The sequence below is a fragment of the Loxodonta africana genome, chromosome 3, assembly GCF_030014295.1.
Source record: "Loxodonta africana isolate mLoxAfr1 chromosome 3, mLoxAfr1.hap2, whole genome shotgun sequence".
Taxonomy (NCBI): Eukaryota; Metazoa; Chordata; class Mammalia; order Proboscidea; family Elephantidae; genus Loxodonta; species Loxodonta africana.
In genome coordinates, this window is record NC_087344.1 from 128,406,968 (window position 1) to 128,431,353 (window position 24,386).

At 41.2% G+C, this 24,386-nt stretch overlaps 1 pseudogene; it reads left to right on the forward strand.

Annotated features, from left to right (window-relative positions):
- The first annotated feature begins 1,497 nt into the window (after positions 1-1,497).
- LOC111751006 (NADH dehydrogenase [ubiquinone] 1 beta subcomplex subunit 3-like) lies at positions 1,498-1,836 on the forward strand (annotated as a pseudogene).
- Positions 1,837-24,386: the final 22,550 nt, after the last annotated feature.

Below are 24,386 nucleotides of genomic sequence, written 5' to 3' on the forward strand. Positions count from 1 at the left end.
AGAAACAGAAGAGTGAGGAGCCCAATTTTCCTACCCGTTCTGGGGCAACTATCAGACAGACCCCAGGAGCTGTATTTGCACATATGGGCTCCTAAGTCTCCCAGGAGAAGTCAAGAAAAGGGACGGAAGGTTGGGCTGCGTGACATGGGGTTTAGGTGACCCACTCTGACAACATCTCAAGAAACCACCTAGAAAACTCACTGGGTGGCACAAGAATACCCATGCTTGAGCCCTTCCTAGTCACTGGCTCCTTTGAGATAAATAATGAACAGGCTGCACCTCTCACTGATATCTGCCCAACGATTCATGGTCCTGTCCCTTGTACTTTTCTCCACCTCTTAGCTGTCAAAGAACTGACTTTTATTAAGCTCCTCCTGAATACCAGGTGCTTCATCTTTCATATCTCATTTAACCCTTACACCAATTTGATGTGATGGGTATTGTTATCCTAATTTCACATAACAGGACTTTGAAGCCCAAGATGCTGATAAACATGCCCCAGGTGACACAGCTAGATGAAGGCGGGGTGTATAAAGACCATGCCTTTGTTCATCACACATCCTCATGTTTCCCATCACTGGAGAGCCTAACTAAGACAGTGTCCCCAAAACTAGAATCCAAATATTCTTGGAGGTCCTCAAGCTTATACTCAGAATCTCTCAAAATGGTTTCCTCTTTTAAAAGAGCCTGTACTTGAGTTTTCAGAAATGTGGCCTGAAGAGTGGTGCTCACTGTTGGGGAGATGGCCACTCTTATCCCTGAACAGGTGAGGACAGGAGCTCCAGGAGCAAATACTGAGCTTGCTGTGGTGTCTGTAGCAAAGGGCAGAGGCTGCATTGGCTAACCACAACAGTGCCTTTGGCAGGGAGAGGTTGGAAAGGGGTTCTATTGCCTCCAAGGATGCCAGAAGGAGACATTCAAACTGCCAAGTGGAAAATGTCAAGGACAATAATGATTACAGCAGAAAAAAATGTCATTGTCCTTCAAAGGGCAAGGTTCAGGGTCCTTAAAGCTTCAGTTACAACACTGGAAGGTGCTCAGAGCAAATACCTTTACAAGTGCCATTTATTCGTACAATTGGAACTCCAGGGCTAGGGGGACTGGAAAAATGAGAGTTAGAGCATAAAACATTACATTTAAAAATCACTTCCACTTTTTAAAAAAATCTTATTTCTTTCAAAAGCCCCACCAGGGAGGTATCACTAAGTCCATTTTACATGGGAAGAACCTGAGCTCAGACTTGGAAGGTTACACAGCAAGACAATAGCAGGGACAGAAATCAATTTCAGGACCTTCTAGTCTAGAATACTTCCACTGAGTCCAGTTGAAGCACCTTTCCCAACTGGAAGAGATCAACTTGGAGATCAGTTGCTATATCCTTGAGTTATCTAATTAATATACTTTCATATCAACATGCAATTTTTTCCTTCTGTAAACAGTGAGTCGACACATGTTCTACAAAGGAATATTCTTATGGTAGAAAAAAAAAAAGCTGTTTCCAGTTGGGCTCCAGTTGGAGGGTTGAATTTTGAGTATCTTGAGACATGGCTGCTAGACATGGATGTAGATATGGTCATAGTATAATGGAACTTCCAGATTATAAACAAGAGAAGATAGAAGGCATACCATTAGAAGCTATCCAGGAAAAGAGGTCTATAGATGGATAAGGGATCCATGGGGCAAAATAATAAAGCTTGGAGATACATGGGTGACTTTGCAAACAATGTTTCCTTTGTTGGTACATTGTTAAAAGGTTTTAAAAGGGAATTCACTGCATTTGTGGTAACTAGAGGGCCTGAATATTACCCAGAGTCCTAGAATAAAGAGCATTTGTGAAGATAGCACCTGAATTATCTTAGTGGCTTCTTAAGTATATTATAAAAATAAGATTTCTGCACCAAAGCCTACTTGTCTGTATGTCTGTCCATTAAAGAATACAGTACTAATAATATTTAATAAAGTAAGAAAACATTTAAAAAAAATAAAATAAAGCAGTGCAAAGGTCTTAATATCTCCCATTCACCGAATGGGAAATTTTCTCTGCCCCCTACCACAAGGTGAGATCTTCCCTTAAATAAAGCCAAATATATCATTTGCTTTAATTGGTAAGCACTGGTTAGTCACGCAGATTTTGACTTCAACAATAAAAAGGAAGAAAATGGGACTTTGGAAAGCACTATACACATTAAACGATGAAGGCCCTCAGTGGAAACGCTGATCATTTGGGCCTTTCCACCAAACTTCGTTTTCTGAAAAACGCCCCTCAGCCCTATCCATACCTGTCTAAGGCAGAGGTGGCAAAGTGGTAACTCATGGGCAGAGCCACCCAGCTGATGTGATTTGTTTTGGCCTCCACAGTATTTTTAAATGTTTAATGAGTAACCAATACTTAACATTTGGGAAAAACCATTAACAAAATTAGATTTCCATTTTCTCTTAAAAAAAAAAAAAAAAAGGAATAGGAATAGCAATATGTAGAGATACTGAACCTGCATTCTGTCAGTATAACAATCAACTAGAGCTTAATATCAGCTTTTTCTTAAGATGCAGCCCATGTTCTCCAGTTTGCCAGAATACCTACCATTCCTTATTGTCTTATAACCCAGCCCACCTGACTTAATTCCACCACCTGCCCACCCAGCAGGCATTTGAGATGACGACCTCTACTGCACTGAATGCCCAGCACTCCTATGCTAGGACTTTCCCCTTCCTTGCTCCTGCCACATGACCCAGTTACAGCAGCCTATTAGACATGACACAATCCCCTGGACAGTGTTGAGAGGTCTGGGTCCTAACCAGATCTTATTTCCCTAGCTCATTGGTCAAGGGGTGAAAACCTAATCAAGTTGGGCAAAGGGGAATCTTTTCCCAGAATTTGGAAACCTTGAAATATGCCATACTCAGAAGTGCTTATATCACTTTTCTAAAAGGGAGACTTGACAACAGAGAAGCATAGTAGACAGAGAGTCAGAAAGAGAAAGATAAATAGATACACAGAGAAAAGCAGATATAGAGGACAGAGAGTTCCTCTGATATCTCAGTCTCTTCTTGAGACTTGGTTGTCCAATTCTTTGGATTTTACAATACACCCAGCCATATTAGTTTCCTACAGCTGCCATAACAAAACACCACAATTGGGTAACTTATAAGAACAGAAATTTATTGCCTAACAGTTCTGAAGGCAATACCAAGATCGAAGAATAGAAGACCAAACAGGAGATATGAAAGAAGGAAGACAAGGAAGATCATCAGTTGGAAGAGAGTTGCTAAATTGGAAAAACTAACAAGATGACAAATTGGAAGGAGAAGTAGTAGCCCAAATCAGGGTATCAGCCAGATCGATTTCTTCTGAGGCCTCTGAGAGATGCTGTTCCATGCCTCTCTCCAAGCTCCTGGTAGCTCCAGGTATTCCTTGGCTTACAGATGCAAGGTCACATGGTGTCCTTCCTGTCTCCCTGTCTCTGGGTATTTCCTGTTCTACAAGGACACTAGTCATATAGGATTAGAACCTGCCCTACTTTAATATGAACTCATGTTAACCTAACTGATAAATTCATCCAAGGCCTTATTTCCAAACAGGGTCACATTCACAGATACAAAGGTTAGGACATCAACATATCTTTTCAGGGGACACAATTCAATCCATAACACCAGTCGTCTTCTAAGAAATGAGTCTTTATTACAACTCAAGTAGATTTTATTTGCTTACTACCAAAATAGTCCAAAACATGTAATTGGCGGTAAGAAACTATGAAATATAATTAAGCAAGCCTCTCTTAAAAATGCTTTTCTTCCAGCATTGGCAGATTTGAGCCTGGGTCTGGGGTTGCAATTTTCCTAGGTAGGGTGGCTACTGGAATTGAGCAGTGGGGTCTTCAGTGCAGTTCTGTGGCCCAAACCTCTACCATTCTGCCAGACATGGTACTAGTTCTGATACAAGCAAGAGTCCAGATTAATCCACCCTATCTATTTTTTTATTATTATTATTTTTTTTTACCACAGGGTACGAGTATGTAGAGTGCAGTATGAGGAAATACAGGTGGCAATTTGCAAAAAGAAATGGCAAAACATAGCCTAGGATTCCACAAATTAAGAATGAACAAAGGTGATCAGATTGATTAGTTTGATCCCTGGCACTGAGTCCAACTATCTATTCTCTTGCTTGTAGATGGGTGGAGCTGAACCCTCAAATTATGTTCTTTTTTGATCATGACCTTTAAAGTCTTAGCCTGTTTCAGGGAAGTCTGGAGGTATCCTTTATGTAACGTGCCCTTCCTATATAAAGGAAGGGTACGTTACATAAAGTTACCTGTTGGCTGCCTGGGCGTGAACATAAAGTGGGTAAGTACTAGAGCTGCAATGGAAGGGTATGTTCTGAAGGGGGCATGTTTTACATATTACATGCAAAATTTATAGTGGCTCAGCTGTGGCAGCAGATCATTCGTTTAGCAAATTTCCACTTGGTCATTAGTGTAGGGGCAGGCTGGGATATGTGGACATGGAGTCCCTTAAAGAAAGTCCAGAAGTAAAAAATAATTTCTACACTTGCATTCAGGACAATGTGAATGGGAAGCCAGGAGGTCATTTATACAAACCAGAGTGAAATATTTCGGATCATCACGAACAGAAATCAAAGAGATTCTTTGGTCAGCATGACATGACAACATTGCAGGCATCTGAACAGGTGTGCAAGGGAGCCCACATCCAGACAGTAGATTACTCTGTCGCCCAAGAAGTCCATAAACAGTGGAATCACAGGGAGATTAAAAAGGTCTGGGTGGTGAAAGGTGATATAAATGGCAATACAAAAGCTTTGAAACTCCAGGTGTCACTTCTGAAAATATGAGTCCCCCACCAAGGCTCAAAGGACTGTCAACTGGCCAGGTGAGTATTCATTTCCTAGACCACACTGTGTACCAATGTACCTATGTGGTACATAGGTCCCATTCAGGCAAGACCCCCATCATGTTTTCCAAGTGGAGAAGACCTTCTTGCATATGAGTGTTTTGCTTCTGGGCCTAGCTGATCAGGGGGAAGACCACTGATAGCACATGCTATGTCTCGCCTGCGACCCAAGTAGCTGGAAAGTAAGAAATTTCTCCAATCCAGCAAGAAATCCATGAACTGGGAGAGGTCTCCCTGAAATGCTGGGGGGTGGGGCACAGCATGACCCCAGGGGCATATGACAGGAGGGATTCTCAGATGAACAGGAGAGGTGAGTTACCAAGATCAAAGACTAGGAGACCAAACAGGAGATATGAAAGAAGGAAGACAAAGGAAGCTCATCAGTTGGAAGAGAGTTGCTAAATTGGAAAAACTAACAAGATGGCAAATTGGAAGGAAAACGTAAGAGTTAAATTAGAGCAACTTTAAAGTCAGAGTAAGGTGCTGGGCCTTCCACGGCCAGTTCCATATGGATCTCAGAGCACAGAGCACCAGCTGAGTATCCCTCCCATGTGTGCACTTGGGGTGCTTCCTCTCTCTGGGATAGAGGTGTCCCTGAGAAGCAGGAGAATACTAAATGCATCACAGATCCCTGGAAACCTCTCAATGTCCAATTCACAAATATTATAAAATGATATCTTCAGCAGGCAAAGTTTATAATGTTCTTAGTGGCTATTGAGTCAGCTCCAGCTCCTATGCCACCTTCATGACTGTTGGGTAACTCTGGGTCCATCGTTGTGGCTATTGTGTATTTTGAGTGCTTCAACCTAGGGAGCTCATCTTCCAGCACAATATCGAACAATGTTCTCCTGTGATCCATAGGTTTTCATTGGCTAATTTTTGGAAGAAGATTGCCAGGCCTTTCTTCCTAATCCGTCTTAATCTGGAAGCTTTGCTGAAACCTGTCTACTATGGGTGACCCTGCTGGTATTTGAACTACCAGTAGTATAGCTACCAGCATCATAGCAATAAGCAAGCCACCACAGTACAACAAAGTGACAGATGGGTGATACAAAGTTTATAATAGAAAGATGATAAATAACAGAAAACATGAACAAGTTGTGTAAATTAAAAATTGTTACTAAGGTCTTGCAGGAAACCCTGGTGGTACAGTGGTTAAGAGCGATGGCTGCTAACCAAAAGGTTGGCAGTTTGAATCCACTAGGCACTCCTTGGAAACCATACGCGGCAGTTCTACTCTGTCCTATAAGGTCACTATGAGTCGGAATCGACGGGAGGACAACAGGTTTGGTTTTTTTGGTTTTTAAGGTCTTGCTCAGCTTTAAAAAAGAGGCATAAGATAAACCCATACTGCCCTTTCTTCAGCTCTTCCAACATTTGCTAATATTCTAATCCTAAAGTCCAATGGGTGCTGACACCCAGAGTCTGAAAGGTTCCCGTGATGGGGGCAGGTACACAAGTTTCAAACTGAAGGCTGAGTTTGTCCACTGTGGTAGTTCTTTCTTGCCCTGAGCTGAGTTCCCATAGCTGGTTTACTGATATGATTTGTGGCAATAATTTGCTAGCATGTCATATAAATCTTCGTATTTTCAGCATTTGACTTTATTATTGTGGTCCTCCTGGGATGAGGATTAGTTTCTGGTTAAGTAGTTTAAATATTGGTTTTGCCTTCTTTAGCCCATTTATATGACATTATGCATTTTTACAACTTTAGTACAAACATGTATATTGATAAGCACCATATTAACTGCTAATCCAGACTATAGGAATTTTATAATTTTCTTTCTTTCATTTAATATGTATTTCATTGAATACTGAAATACAAGTTGAAAGTAAGAAGTATTATGTGTTTAAAATTAGATGCGAAAAAAACTCGGTGAAGATATGACATGTTGTTACTTGCTGTCAAGTCAGGTCTGACTCATGGCGACCTTGTGTATAATAGAACAAAATATTTCCCGGTCCTGCGCCATCTTCTTGATTGTTGGTATGTGTGAGTCCATTGTTTCAGCCATTGTATCAATCCATCTTACCAAGGATTTTCCTTGCTTTCACTAGCCCTCCAGTTTACCAAACATGATGTCCAGCAATCAGTCCCTCCTGATGATGCACCCAAAGTAAGTGAGTCAAGTATGGACAATATTCTGTGATCCACAGGGTTTTCACTGGCTGATTTTCAGAAGTATATCACCAGATCTTTCTTCCTAGTCTGTCTTAGTCTGGAAGTTCTGCTGAAACCTGTCCACAATGAGTGGCCCTGCTGGTATTTGAAATACCAATGACATAACTTCCAGCATCACAGCAACATGTAAGTCACAATAGTATGAAAAACTGACAGGTTGGTGGAAGATAAGGTGGAAGATAAGACATAATAATCCCCAACTCAGTCTCCTGGAAATTTTTCTTTTAATATTTGGGCTGCCAGAGAGATGAGGCCTTCAATACAGCACAGTATTAATTAACTACGAATGTTTTATAACCCAAAACCAGAACTAGAAATTCTGTTAAGTCTCATGGCCTATATACAACAGAGAGAGCTGAGTCCCAAAGTTGAATAATGACTTAACTAGAACTTAGGATTCCCCTAAACTAAGCTGTTTTATTTATCTAGCCAACAGATAACAAAGGAAATGAAGATGGAATAAATTTTCTTACTAACATTGCCTGGTTCCTGCACAAAGCAAGATAGTAAAGATATGACACATATTCATGTACCAGTGAAGGCAAAGAAATAAATAGTGATTGAACAGCTAATATGTGCTAAGGATTTTCCAAGACTCTGAGGGCCATAGGGTGGAGATGAAGAGGCAGGAGAGTGGACAGGGGGCAGGGAGTCAGGTAAAAGAGATGAAGCTGACTATACAACAGGGGCAGGGATGGAGCAAGCCGTTCTCGTGTCCAAAGTTGACTGGTGCACTTAATGGCCAAACCTCCGCCCAGTCAGCTCATCATTCACTTCCCTACTTCTCTGGTTTCAATAAGCTCTGTTGCTTGGAAACTCACACAAAACGTGAAGTGAGAGCATTGCAAACCAACCTATCACCACCCACCATGCCCTGTTTTTATTACCTTTATGACATTTCAAGGTGAAAGGCTATATTTAGCCTTATCTTTTGCTTTCTCGGGGAAATTCCAGACAACTGCAGAGAAGCTGTGAAGGTTCTCTTGCCTGTTGCTGGGACTCTGTACTCACAAACTCTCCTCTGCAGTCGGCCTGAGGTGCAGAGATCTTCTCCTGGACAGAGACTAGTCTAGGAGCCAATTATGAAGGCACTCCTGACTGGTATCTTCTTTATTTCCTCTTAAATTCTACAGTATAACCTTAGCTGTGGAGATCTTTTTTTTTTTTTTTCTTAGTTTCACATAAAGAAATGACTGATAGCTATTTGCAGACCAATCTATCTGCTTTTGTGGGAACCCACCTCAGAGAAAGACATGCTCTGTCTGACACCTTTCATCTACCCACTCCCCTTTCTCCTTTACAGTGAAAAATGCCACTGTGGTAAAATTCCTTTTGCATCAATCCTAAGCCTGAAAAGCCATCTGGCCAACACAGGACACTGGTACTTTCTTATGAAAAGAAAATGAACATTTTTTTTTTAAGTGAATGAAAGCAATTCCTCACATTTTTTATAGGAAAAAAAAAAAAAAAAACAGGAAGAGAGTCCCAGGAAAAAGCCTGCAACATTCCCAAGATGACAAGATCTCTATATATTAAACAGAAAGAGGGCATCTGACCCACTCTTCACACCATCGCATATGTGGATTCCTAACCTTGATCTCACTTTATTTATCTGCTGTATCTCACAATTCAGGTTATAAATAATGACTCCGCCCCACCCCAATCCTGCTATAAATCACACTATAGGTAACTTCAATTAAAGGTATGGGTCTACACTCAGAAGCTCCGGATTTAAAACCTGTTTCCATCACTTACTACCTATACAAACTTGAACAATTTAAAATAGCTAAGCCTTCTTCATCTGTAAAATGGGAATAAAAACATTATATACCTCACAGGCTTAGTCTGAAGATGAAAGAAATACATGCAAAGTGATTACACAGAGTGTAGTATACAGCAAGCATTCAACAAATAGTAAACTCAGTGATGATGGTAATATGACAATGGTGTCTAGAAAATGGCACCCAGCTTAGTCTTACGGACACAACAACACAGAGTGAGAAGCGCTCTTCTCTGGCTACTGCCCAGTCTCCTTTGACTAATGCTGAAAAGCCCTTGCTGTTAGTTGATTCCAATTCATGGTGACCCCATGTGTGCAGAATAGAACTACTCCATGAGATTTTCAAGGCTGTAACCTTTCTGAGGCAGATTGCCAGGCCTGTCTTCCAAGAAGCCTCTGGGTGGGTTCGAACTGCTAATGTTTTTCCTAGCAGTTGAGTGCTTAACCGTTTGGTTTATTCCATTCTAACTACTTGTTAGTTCTCTTTTAAACCTGAATGTCCCATAGGCAGTTCAGACTCAATGTACTCAAATCTAGGCATCTCAACTCTTTGTACCTTCCATGTCAACCTTGCCCTTCTTTCTGTATTTAAAAAAAAAAAAAAAATTTTTCTTTTTTTATTCTTCATACAAACCAAGAACCTGGCAGTCATCCTGAGCTACCTCCCTACTCTCTGCCTCCCTAACCATTCCACATCCTGAATACAATCTTCAGCCATTGTTCTCATCACCGTTTGACCACTATTGCCTTATATCAAGCCCTCTTTCTCTCTCTCTATTGCAATAGCCTCTTAGCCACTTTTTCTCTCGAATCTCTTTGCTATCTCTCCGTCCTCCACACACCCTAACCGAAGTGATCATCCCAAAAAACAATTTGGTCATGTCAATCCCCTGACTAATCACCACCACCAGTTGCCACTGAATCAATTCCAACTCATAGCAACTCCATGTGTGTCAGTATAGAACTGTGCTCCACAGGGTTTTCGATGGCTGCTTTTTCAGAAGTAGATCCCCAGGTCTTTCTTCTAAGATGCCTCTGGGTGGTCTCAAACCTCCAACCTTTTGCTTAGCAGCCAAGTGCATTAACTGTTTGTACCACCCAGGGACTTCCTCCCATGACTAAGCCTCTGCAATAGGTTCCTATCACTGAAAGGATTACCTACAAACCCCTTGACCAAGCGCACAGGCCCATCATGCTCTAACCACCCCTTCCCATGCCAACCTCATCCCCTGCTACTCTTTAATTACTGCCCCACATTCCAGCAATGTGAAACTGCTTGTAATTCCAAGAATAGTAGCCAGCTTCTAAGATGGGCCCCCGTAATCTCTGACACCTAGTGTTCGTACCCTTGTGTAATCTCTTTCCACATTGTACCAGGGTTGGTCTGTGCGACCAACAGTATAGCAGAAGTGATGGTATGTCACTTCTCAGATTAGGTTATAAATGACTATGGCTTCTATCTGGGGCTTTCTCTTAGATCATTTGATCTCAGAGAAGGTAGCTACCATGTCATGTGACCAAACCTATGGAGATGCCACATGGTGAGGAACTCAGCCTCCTGCCAGTAGTCACAGGAGTGAGGTTGGATACTGATTGTCAGCTTCTTCACATGACTCCAGCCCCAGCCAACAACATGAACGCAACTTCATGAAAGACCCCAAGGCGAATCATTCAGTCAACGAGATCCTGTATTCTTGACCCTTAGAAACTGTGTGAGATGGTAAATGTTTATTGTCTTCAGTTGTTCAGTTTTGGGGTAATTTGTCATGCCACAACAGATAACTAATGCAAATGTCCTCTTCATTTATACCTCCTTTTCTTTGCACTTGCCTTTACACATGGTCTACCTTACAATCCATCCCGACCATTCAAACCTTAGCTCAAAATTCACCTACTCCATAAAGCCACTTGTTCCTTCTCTACAGCCTGTCAGATCTGTCATTTGTGTTTACACAGCATCTGGTACTTACTCCAGTGTGACGCTTGTCACATTGTCCTGTGTGGTAGGCTGAAAAATGTCCTCCTAACATACCAATGGAGCCCTGGTGGCTCAGTGGTTAAGAACTCTGCTGCTAACCAAAAGGTCAGCAGTTTGAATTCACCAGCTGCTCCTTGAAAACCCTATGGGGCACTTCTACTCTGTCCTATAGGGTCACTATGAGTCAGAATCTACTCAATGGCAATAGGCAATGGGCAACATACCAATAGGAGCCCTGGTGGCACAGTGGTTAAGTACTCAGCTGCTAACTAAAAGGTCAACGGTTTGAACCCACCAGCTGCTCCATAGGAGAAAGCTATGGCAGCTTGCTTCTGTAACGATTTACAGCCTTGGAAACCCTACAGGGCAAATCTATTCTGTCCTATGAGTTGCTATGAGTCGGAATCGACTTGATGGCAATGGGTTTTTAATACACCAATGATCATCAAGATGGCACAGGACAGGGCAACATTCCATTTTGTTATACATAAGGTGCCACGAGTCAGAGCAGACTCAATGGCAACTAACAACAATAAGATGTCCATGTCCTAATCCCCAGAACTTGTGAATATTACATCACATGGCAAAAGAGGCTTTACAGATGTGATTAAGTTAAGAATCTTGAGATGGGGAGATTATCCTGGATTGTCTGGGTGGGCCTGATATAATAACAATGGTCCTTATAAGAGAGAAACAATAGGAGTCAGAGTGAGAGGATACGGTGATGTGACGACAGAAGGAAACATTGGAGTGATGTGCTCTGATGATAAAGGAAGGGAATACAGGTGGCTACTAGAAGCTGAAGAAGGCAAGGAAACAGATTCTATCCTCAGAGTCTCCAGAAGGAATGTAGCCCTGCCAACACCTTGATTTAAGACCAGTGAAACTGATTAGACTTCTGACCACTAGAACTCTAAGAGAATAAATTTGTGTTGTTTTAAACCACTAAGTTTATGATAATTGGTTACAGCAGCCATCCCCTTCCCCCTTGCTGTTTGGCTGATTTAGACTCATAGCAATCCTACAGGACAGAGTAGAAGTGCACCATCGGGTTTCCAAGAGTGGCTGGTGCATTCGAACTGCCGACCTTTTGGTTAGTACCCAAATTCTTAACCACTGCGCCATCAGGGCTGCACAGCAGCCACAGGAAATTAATACATCCTGTATTTGTTTATCCTCCCCGCTCTACCCCCCTCCGCACACACACACATACACACACACTAGACTGTTAGCATCTTGAGGAACACATCTAAACTCTGTTTAGTCCCATCACCCAAAACAATGTCTAACATACATTAGTGCTCAAGAAACGTATGTTAGTTAATTGAATACATGAACTAATTTAAATTCTTCAGGCTGTAGCTTAAATATTTTATTATATAATCAAACATGGTTTTCCTTCAAGCAATTTTTTTTTCTTGGTGAAATGTCATTAGCTGTCTTAGATCTAAAGAGATGATGCACTATTCCTGTACAGGAAAAAAAAAAAAACTGCAAAGGCTTAGCCTTGGAGCTGGAAAGAATGTTGGAGGTCATCCCTGGGTGTGACTGAGGTGAAGTACTTCTCAGAGTAGATTTTTCTTTTCTTTAGAATCCTACCTCTAGCATACAAGGCTTAAAAGAGGCATAAAAATGTGGTCAGAGTCCAGTGAAGAAACACAAATATAATTAAAGAGCTAGGATCTAGGTGGTGGCACATGAATTTCTGATCAATAACATCTGATCTTACCAAGGGTCCCTCCACTGTGCCCCCTAATAAGTTGGGCAATCCTGAGTAAGCCTCCCATCCTCAGCTTTTCATCTACAAAATTAAGTGGTTAAGCTTCATTCAGTATTTCATTCAACAAATATTTATCAAGCACCCACTATGAACTCCCTGACCTCATCAATGCTAGAAGGCGAGCTAGAGAACAAACCTTAATAAGTAAAATATATAGAATGTTATATGGTGACAAATGCTATGGCAAAAAGTAAAACAGGAAAAGGATTTAGTGGGTAAAGGCTGGGGTAGGCAAGTGCAGTGCAAGGGATAACTTTTATATGGCCTTTCTAGCCACGGTCTTGCAGCTCCCACCAAAAGACTGGGTGGGACTATGCAAATAAAGTTTTTGTGGCCCATGAAGGGGATTGGACAGCTTGTTAATAATACAAATAAGGTGCGCGGCACCCTTGTGGGGTGTGACCATGCAAATAAGGTGTATAGAACCCTAATGAGGGGCTTGTTCAGTTTTGACATCCCACTAGGCTTATAATATTCTATCCCAGAAGCAGAAAGGGGGGCCTCACTACCACCAAGAAGAAGAGACAAGAGCAGAGTGAGTCCTTTGGACCCAGAGTCTCTGTGCTGAGGACCTCTTAGACACAGGAGACAGAGAGAGGGAGCTATAACACAAAAGACATCTAGAGACAGCAGCACAGCAGTAACAAGAGCGACAGTGGCATGAAAGGGCAGGAACCAGGAGGGTGGCACAAAATGGCTGCAGTGGGGCTTGTCAACCCACAGTGCTAAGAGTTGTAACACTTGCCCAAGGCCCCACGCAGGGCCCAGCAGCAGAGGGTCAGAAGGAGTTCTCTTGATCAAGAACTGTATCCTGAGTTGATCCTGTTACTTCTGAGTCATTCCTGATCTAGAATTGTACCCTGCTTTTTTTTTTTTTTACTTACCTAATAAACCACTCAATTGTAAGTACGGTCCTGAGTACTGTTAGATGTTATAGCGAATTACAGAACCCAAAGACTGGAGTGAGAGTACTGAAGGGAAGGGGAGTAGTTGATGTTAAGAGATGATGGAGTGGTAGAACAGTTTGGGAAAGTTGGACATTTGGGACATCTTTAACCTTTACCTCATAGGAACCAGTTTTGTGCTGATCCTTATAAAATAAATTATTTATTTAGCAAGAGATTAGATTTTCAGTAGTATGGTCAGAGGGGGCTTCAATGAGAAACTGAGGTTTGAATTAAGTCTAGTGAAGGAACAAACCATTCAGATAACTAGGGGAAAACTTTTCTAGGATAGGAAACAACAAGTGCAAAGGTCCTGGGGCAGGAGCATGCTTGGTATGTTGGAGGAACAGGAAGAAAGCTAGCATGGCTGGACTGGAGTGAGGAAGAATAGGAGTGAGCAGGAGACAAGGTTCTGGGGAGAGGCCAGATGCTATAAATGAGCATTGTCTAATAGAAATATAATGCAAACAACAAATTTGAGCTACATATGTAATTTTAAATTTTCTAGTAGCCACGTTAAAAATGTAAAAAGAAACAGGTGAAATTCGTTTTAATAATATATTTTATTTACCCAATATATCAAATATATTATCATTTCAATATTTAATCAACATAAAATTGTTAATGAGATATTTTACATTCTCTTCTTCAAGCTAAGTCTTCAAAATCCAGTGTGTATTTTATCTTCATTCAGACCTGCCACATGCAGCCAGTGGTTAAAATCTTGGACACCACAGCTGTGCAGCTTTATAGGCTTTGTGAGGTCACTGGATTTTACTCTCGAGGAAACGGGGAACTACTAGAGGGCTCTCAGTGAAGGAGGGCCACGATCTAACCTATATTTTAAAAGGACCACTTTGCTATGCTGAGACAGATTACAGGGGTTGAGGAGGGAAGCAAGGAGGCTATTAGTGCAATTCGGCCAACGGGTGGTGGCAGCCCCCACCCTAGTGGTAATGGTGGAGACCAGGAGAAGTGGTTCAAATCTGACCATATCTCGAAGGTAGAGACTACAGATTTTCCTGGCAGATTGGATGGGGTATGAGAGAAAGAAAGAAGTCAAGAATGAGGCCAGTGGATAAAACACTATAGATGTTTTCTTGGGTTTTAATCCCTTGGTCAAAGCACTTAACCTCCCTGAGCCTGAGTGTCCAATTCTGTAAAATGGAGATAGATCATTTCGGGAAGAGGAACCTCAAGTACAGAAGTCCTAAGGTGAGAGTACGCTGGGTATGTTCGAGAAAGAGCAAGGAGGCCAGTGTATCTGAAGAGGAGCAAGCAAGGAGGAAAGCAGAAGGAGATGTGGTCAGAAAGGTTATGGGAGGCCAGGTCATAAAGGAACCCTGCTGTTCTTTCTATAGCTTCAGGGAATACAGGGAATAACAAAAAAAAAGTCTGTGCCACAGCTCCAGGCTCTTTTAGGTCAAAATGATCTATTCCTCAAAATTCAGTTTGCCTAATACATAGGAGAAGCTCTGGTGGCGCAGTGGTTAAAAAGCTCGGCTGTGAAACAAAAGGTCGGCAGTTCAAATCTACTAGCCGCTCCTTGGAAACACTGTGGGGCGTTTCTACTCTGTCCTACGTGGTCACAATAAGTCAGAATCTACTCAACGGCAACAGGTTTGGTTTAATATATAGGAAGGTGTGGCCACTGAAAACCCTGTGTATCACAATGGTCGGATTCTGCAGCTGACTGTGGATATGGAGCAAGACAGTGTTTAGCTGCGATGCATGGAGTCGTCATGAGTGGGGGCCAGCTTGATGGTAGCTAACAACAATAAGACAATTTGAGCAACAGAATCTTTTGACTTATTCCCAAATGAGAAAGCTGTACAGAGACAGATCTGCCATGAAGTTAATGAAGTTTAAGTTTGTAGGATCCCTCATTGCATGGACTTCTTCTTAGGCTCTGTAATTAATTTTGTATTCATATTTTGACTTTCTTTTCCTTAAACCAGATCTCTCCAAATTGCGTCTAAGATTCAGGACCAACAAAATCAAAATATCTCCCTATTTAGGAAGATCATCCCATCTTAGACCTTCGTTGTTATTGTTGTTAGTTGCTGTCGAGTCAATTCCAACTCATGGTGACCCCATGTGGCCAGAGTAGAACTGCTCACTGGATTTTCAATACTATGATCTGGGTAAGTTCAAACTGCCAATCTTCTGGCTAAATAGTTAAGTGCCTTGCAGTTTGCACCACCCACCTGCCCCAACTTAGGCATAGGAATAAAAATATCTGACTTGGGTAAGAACGGGATTGGGGATTGAACACACCTGTCTATTCAGCATACCTGGCCAGGGCTAGTCATATATATAGCAGGAAAGGCAGCCAACACCCACCTAGCTGCTGTTCTTTGGAAAGGTGAAGTTAAACAAACAGAATTATGGCAGAAGATTTATTTCTTTGTCCTTCTCGAACCTGGTGGATCATAAAATCAGGTGTGTTGTTTTTAAAAGTATCAAGACCTGGGCCTTACCCTAGATCTACTGACTCAGTCTCAGGGGGCAGGGCCCAGGAATCTTCATCTTAAGAAAGCTCCACCAGTAGGTACCAGTGTGTTAAGGCTTCTGAAGCTTACTTTTGAAAGAATGAAGTATAATTATGGTAATTCTTGGGAGGAAGAACAGCTTCGGTCCCAGAAACAGGGTTCGAGGTTTCCTAAGCTGGTCACTGAAAGAAACAACTGGTCAAGGATTTATACCAAAAACCAAACTAAACCCACTACAATTGTACCAATTCCGACTCATAGCAATCCTACAGGACAGAGTAGAACTGCCTCATAGGGTTTCCAAGGCTGTATGAAAGCTGACTGCCACATCTTTCTCCCACAATGAAAAACAGCTCCCCAGTACCAGGTTCAGACAGGATGAGATGGACTCTAAGATCCTGCCCTCAGGTGACCTTCGAGAATGCAGTCGGTTTCTCTCCCAGGAGGAGTGCCACCTTCTGCACCTACAAGGACCTTCAGCTTACTAGACTTCAGCTTCCACACCAGCATGGTGCTCTGGCTGGACCACAGAGAGGAGCTGAGGACAGTGAACCCCAGGAAGTCTGCTTAGGGGACAGAGCTACAGCGTAGAGAGGCAGAAAAATGAGCTCAAGGTTATGAGCTCAGTAGGTTGGCAGATGTGATATGATATACACCTGAAGGTGTCTACAGGGATGACCCTCCCCTCCCTAATGTATGGAATAAACACGTTTCCTTTGATGTAAGAAAGAAAGAAGCCAAAATAGAGCATCAGTGCCAAGAAATGAAAAGAGGAGTCCCAAAGACACAGTTGGGTCCCTGGGTCCATGTCTTCCTAAGGCCAGTTCACCTCTTTTCTCTCTGTTCTTATGAACCGGTAAAATTCTCTTTTTTTGCTTGAGGTAATTTGAGTTGGGTGTCTGTGACTTGCAGCTAGAAGTGTACTGACTAATAAAACTATTCTGTAGGTATTAAAAAGAATGATAGACACATACATACACTGATGTAGAAAATGATCACAAAGAATATTAAATGAGCAAAGTCAAATTGCAGAAAAGTGTCTTTGGTAGCAGGCTATTTGTGTATATAAAGTATGTTTTGTGTGTGTATTTTATTTTATTTTTAGTAAATGCCTAGAAAATAACTGGAAGGATATTTACCATACTGTTAGCAGGAGACAGGATTGATAATTCTGAACTGTTTGAACATTCTGAACCAAGATGAGTATATATTATTTTTATAATAAAAATGCTAAATATAAAAAAGGAAAGGAAGAAATGAAGAAAGTTAGTTACTGAACGTACTAGACTTCTGCCTGCTCCTACCTCCCTGATTTTCTTATCAGAGAGAGAAGAAAGAGACAGAAAACATAATAGGTTCCATCGTTAAACCAACCAATACCATACTGATTAAGATAGTACGTCAATGCAAAATAGACAGACTCAGTTATATACAACTAAGAGAGTTTGCATGGTAAGGAATTAAATGCTCAGAATCTAACCAGAGGGCAGAGAGATGCTCCTGAAGAAGGCGCAAAGGTGGGGGCGTGGGGGAGGGACAGTCAACAAGCCAGGAGTTGAGAAGGCTGGTCGGGGGTAGAACCTCACTCCCCTTGGCTAAGGTGGAATGGACCCCAAAACTTAATTGACTCTGTTACCTTATTAAAAGAACTCTGGAGTAATGAAGGCCCCATGAGCTTATGTATTATTAGACAGGTAATATAAAATGTATACATATAAAACCAAACCCAATCAGTTGCTGTGGAGTCAGTTCCAACTCATGGCGACCCCAAGTGTGTCAGAGTAGAACTGTGCTCCAAAGGGTTTTCAGTGGCTGATTTTTCAGAAGAAGGTCACCAGGCCTTTCTTTTAAGGTGCCTCTGGGTACAAACCTCCAGCCTTTTGGTTAGCAGCTGAGTGCTTAATCATTTGCACCACCCAGGGGCGCTATACATATTATATATAAAAAATATATATATATATATATATATATGCATTGATTCACATGCAAGAATTAAAAGACAGTTTAAATCTCTTGGTAATAACTCAAGTTTCACAAATTTTCCACAAACTGGTGTGCTGCAAGCCTTCAGAGATGGGTTGATCCTCTTAGAAAAAATGTACCAAAAATCCAAACCAACCCAGTGCCATCGAGTCAATTCCGACTCATAGTGACCCTATAAAAAAAAAAGTGACCCTATAGGTATCAAAAATAACATGAGGTAAAAGGGACTGAGTCAGACACAGCATCAGGTTCTATTTTCAGAAACCAGCAGCCTTGGACACAAACCAAAAGACAGGCAGATTACAAGCAAGTCCCCACATCAGTCTCTCTGTCCACAGGTCTACACAGAGATAGCAAACTGCTATCTTCCCATCTGAAGAACTAAGATAAACAGGACATGACAACAGAGCCCTTCTGCAAAGAAAATCTGTACCAACGGGCACCTGACCCTGGGCTAAGACCCTCTTTCCATCCTCCCTGTTATCTGTAACTGCCTGTGCCAAACTCTTCCCCAACCAGCTTGCCATACTAATCACCTCTGGGCGTGCTCATCTGCTAAGCAAAGGCAGAACTCAACAGCAAGTCTTCTCAGTTTGACTTCAAATTTGACTTTTGTTTTTCTTTCTACTGAACCAATATTTATCACAACCCATCCATCTACAACCATCTCACCAGGAAAGTGTCAGGTACTATGCTAGACACAGGGGAGACAGAATCAGATAAAGCATTACATAAATTACAGAATCAGATACAACTGTAGGCCTGTTACCTCACTCTCTAAGCCTGTTTTTCCATCCTTAAAAATGATAATGGGTGCTTTCTGGAGTTGTGTTGGGAATTAGAGATAATATATACAAAGTGCCTAGCACGGCTCAATAAATAACATTGTACTATTATTACAGACTACTAGAAAACATTGAAATACACTAAAGGTGCCAGTGTGGTCAATCCATGTTATGATATACGAAAGCATGGGGATGCAGTCAAGGTGGGGCCAAGATAGCTGACTAGGTAGAAGCTACCTCGGATCCCTCTTGCTACAAAGACTCGGAAAAACAAGTGAATCGATCACACACATGACAATCTACGAACCTTGACCATCAAACACAGATCTAAAGAGTTGACCCGAGTGACAGAGACTGAGAACAAACAACCACGGGGAAGCAGCGACTGTTTTCAGAGCCTGGAGTCAGCGTCCCAGTCAGGAAACCTTGGTGCCGGGCTTTGGATTGGGCGCAGGGAAGCTGAGCACAGCATCCTGAGACGGCGCAAACACGGGACGCAGCCCTAGCCCCCAAAAGTGACCTCGGGGGAAGCCCAGCCAGTGCATGCAGGCAGTGCAGCAACGCAGCTGAGAGGGGGAGAAGTCACCCGGAGGCAGCGACTGGTTTTGGAGCCTGGAGTGCGGCGTCCCAGCCGGGGAACCTTGGCTCTATGCTTTGGACTTGGAGTGGAGGAGCTGACCACAGCTTCTGAGACAGCACAAGCATGGGACGGGGGCCTGACCCTCGGGGGCAATCTCGACCCAGCCAACGCACACAGGCTACACACCCCTCGGGAATTTCAGATAAAACAGTCATCACCAAACAAGATAAGTAACTTTGTCTATATTCCATGGGGTGCTATTCTCTCCTATTTATCTGATCCCTCCCCTCCTCTTCCCGGGCGGCTTCATTAACATTGGAATTTCCTGAGCCAGAGTGTGAAGTGCACTGAAGTTTTTCATTTTTTTTTTTTTGGTCTTTTCCTAACCCATTCTCCTGGCCTGAGAGAAGCAGCTACAAAAAACCCAGGGACCAAAATTCCTTCCCTAATTGGACTAAAAATACAGACCCAGCTCCAGCCAAGCATATGTGATCCACAGTCTTGGGCTTTCATCCCTACAGGGATCAAGGTGGCTATTATAATGCAAAGGCAGTTCTGATAGGGATCTGACTGTAATTGTTTTAGGGGATTACTGGAAAGACAAGTTTCCCAGGTCTGATATCTCTGCGTATTCAGCAGAGACCTCATTGACCCACAACAGGGAACTGAGGGCTGAAGCTCCTCCCAGACCACCTAGCCTCCTGCCTTAGGGGTCTAAGGAGGGTGACACCTACCAATCTGTAGAGGTACTTGCATTGGGGGCCTAAGGTACACGTGCAGAGCCCACCCACCAAAGTGCTTTAGGAATAGAGACACACCTACCTCACTGGCACTTCGGGGAAGCCTGTCAGCATCCTGCCCCCCCTGGAGTGTGAACCCCTGCTGCTACTAGAATCTGGTGCACACAACTATCACCACTACTTCTCTAGGTGGATAGGTGACAGTCTGTGCCACACACTTGCTGACCCAAAATCAGATTCTACTCAAGAATAGTGAATGGACTCTTAGGCTTATATATCTCGTAACAGCCCAAGCCAGCTGGTAATAGGACATAAGTGATTCAAGGGCTAAAACAATCAAGACAGCACAATCTAGTAGCCTATCTACATATATTGAAAGAAAACGAAACAAGATAAGACTCAGTGAGCAAATATAGAATAAATCACTACAATATCTTAGAGATGGCTCAGAGACAGCAGTCGATATCAAACCACATAAAGAAGCAGACCATGATTGCTTCTACAACTCCCCAAACTAAAGAATCAAAATCTTTCCCAAATGAAGATACAATCCTGGAATTGCCAGATGCAGAATATAAAAAACTAATTTACAGAATGCTTCAAGACATCAGGGATGACCTCAGAAATGAAATAAGGCAATCTACAGAAAAAGCCAAGGAACACACTGATAAAGCAGTTGAAGAACTCAAAAAGATTATTCAAGAACATAGTGGAAAAATTAATAAGCTGCAAGAATCCATAGAGAGACAGCATTCAGAAATCCAAAAGATTAACAGTAAAATTACAGAATTAGACAACTCAATAGGAAGTCACAGGAGCAGACTTGAGCAATTGGAATGCAGGGTGGGGGATCTGGAGGACAAGTGAATTGACACCAATGTAGCTGAAAAAAATCAGATAAAAGAATTTAAAAAAATGAAGAAACCCTAAGAATCATGTGGGACTCTATCAAGGAGAATAACTTCAGTGTGATTGGAGTCCCAGAACAGGGAGGGATAACACGAAATACAGAGAGAATAGTTGAAGATCTGTTGGCAGAAAACTTCCCTGACATCATGAAAGATGAAAGGATATCTATCCAAGATGCTCATCAAACCCCATTTAAGATTGATCCAAAAAGAAAATCACCAAGACATATTATCATCAAACTTGCCAAAATCAAAGATAAAGAGAAAATTTTAAAAGCAGCCAGGGATAAAAGAAAGGTCTCCTACAAAGGAGAATCAAGAAGAATAAGTTCAGACTACTCAGCAGAAACCATGCAGGCAAGAAGGCAATCGGATGACATATATAGAGCACTGAAGGAGAAAAACTGCCAGCCAAGGATCATATATCCAGCAAAACTCTCTCTCAAATATGAAGGCGAAATTAAAACTTTTACAGATAAACACAAGCTTAGAGAATTTGCAAAAACCAAACCAAAGCTACAAGAAATACTAAAGGAAATTGTTTGGTCAGAAAACCAATAATATCAGATATCAGTACAACACAAGGTCACAGAATGGAACATCCTGATATCAATTCAAATAGGGAAATCACAAAAACAAATTAAGAACAATTTTAAAAAGAAGAAAATGCTCAAAACAGGGAATCATTGAAGTCATTATGTAAAAGATCACAATAATCAAAAAGAGGGACTAAATACAGGTGGCATAGAACTGCCATATGGAGAGGGAAACAAGGCGATATAGGACAATACAAGTTAGGTTTTTACTTAGAAAAATAGGGGTAAATATTAAGGTAACCACAAAGAGGTATAACAACTCCATAACTCAAAATAAAAACCAAGAAAAACATAACGACTCAGCAAACATAAATTCGATGACTATGAAAAAGAGGAACACACAATTTACAAAGAAAAACGTCTCAGCACAAAAAAGTAAGTGGAAAAATGAAATTGTCAACAACACACATAAAAAGGCATCAAAATGACAGCACTAAACACATACATATCTATAATCACGCTGAATGTAAATGGACTAAATGCACCAATAAAGAGACAGAGCGTCTCAGACTGGATAAAGAAACACGATCCGTCTATATGCTGCCTACAAGAGACACACCTTAGACTTAGAGACACAAACAAACTAAAACTTAAAGGATGGAAAAAATATATCAAGCAAAAAACAAGCAAAAAAGAGCAGGAGTAGCAATATTAATTTCTGACAAAATAGACTTTAAAGTTAAATCCGCCACAAAGGATAAAAAAGGACACTACATAATGATTAAAGGGACAATTGACCAGGAAGATATAACCATATTAAATATTTACGCACCCAATGACAGGGCTGCAAGATACATAAAACAAACTTTAACAGAACTGAAAAGTGAGATACACACCTCCACAATTATAGTAGGAGAATTCAACACACTGCTTTCAGAGAAGGACAGGACTTCCAATAAGAAGCTCAATAGAGACACGAAGACCTAATTGCTACAATCAACCAACTTGACCTCATAGACTTATACAGAACACTCCACCCAACTGCTGCAAAGTATACTTTTTTTTCTAGCGCACATGGAACATTCTCTAGAACAGACCACATGTGAGGTCATAAAACAAACCTTTGCAGAATCCAAAACATCAAAATATTACAAAGCATCTTCTCAGACCACAAGGCCATAAAAGTGGAAATCAATAACAGAAAAATTAGGGAAAAGAAATCAAATACTTGGAAACTGAACAATACCCTGCTGAAAAAAGACTGGGTTACAGAAGACATTAAGGAGGGAATAAAGAAATTCATAGAATACAACCAAAATGAAAACACTTCCTATCAAAACGTCTGGGACACAGCAAAAGCAGTGCTCAGAGGTCAATTTATATCAATACATGCACACATACATAAAGAAGAAAAAGCCAAAATCAGAGAACTGTCCCTACAACTTGAACAAATAGAAAGTGAGCAACAAAAGAACCCATCAGGCACCAGAAGAAAACAAATAATAAAAATTAGAACTCAACTAAATGAATTAGAGAACAGAAAAACAATTGAAAGAATTAACAAAGCCAAAAGCTGGTTCTTTGAAAAAATTAACAAAATTGATAAACCATTGGCCAGACTGACTAAAGAAATAGAGAAAAGGAAACAAATAACCCAAATAAGAAATGAGATGGGCCACATCACAACAGAGCCAACTGAAATTAAAAGAATCATATCAGATCATTATGAAAAATTGTACTCTAACAAATTTGCAAACCTAGAACAAATGGATGAATTCCTAGAAAAACACTACCTACCTAAACTAACACAATCAGAAGTAGAACAACTAAATAGACCTATAACAAAAAAAAAGAGATTGAAACGGTAATCAAAAAACTCCCAACAAAAAAAAACCCCGGCCAGGACGGCTTTACTGAAGAGTCCTACCAAACTTTCAGAGAAGAGTTAACACCACTAATACTAAAAGTATTTCAAAGCATAGAAAATGACGGAATACTACCAACTCATTCTATGAAGCCACCATATCCGATACCAAAACCAGGTAAAGACACCACAAAAAAAGAAAATTAAAAACCTGTATCCCTCATGAACACAGATGCAAAGATCCTCAACAAAATTCTAGCCAATGGAATTCAACAACATATCAAAAAAATAATCCACCACAACCAAGTGGGATTTATACCAGGTATGCAAGGCTGGTTTAATATTAGAAAAACCATTAATGTAATCCACCATATAAATAAAACAAAAGACAAAAACCACATGATCTTATCAATTGATGCAGAAAAGGCATTTGACAAAGTCCAACACCCATTTTTGATAAAAACTCAGCAAAATAGGAATTGAAGGAAAATTCCTCAACATAATAAAGGGCATCTATACAAAGCCAACAGCCAACACCACCCTAAATGGAGAGAGCCTGAAAGCATTTCCTTTGAGAACGGGAACCAGACAAGGATGCCCTTTATCACCACTCTTATTCAACATTGTGCTAGAGGTCCTAGCCAGAGCAATTAGGCTAGACAAAGAAATAAAGGGCATCTGGATTGGCAAGGAGGAAGTAAAATTATCTCCATTTGCAGATGACATGATCTTATACACAGAAAACCCTTAGGAATCCTCCAGAAAACTACTGAAACTAATACAAGAGTTTGGCAGAGTCTCAGGTTATGAGATAAACATACAAAAATCACTTGGATTCCTCTACATCAACAAAAAGAACATCGAAGAGGAAATCACCAAATCAATACCATTCACAGTAGCCCCCAAGAAGATAAAATACTTAGGAATAA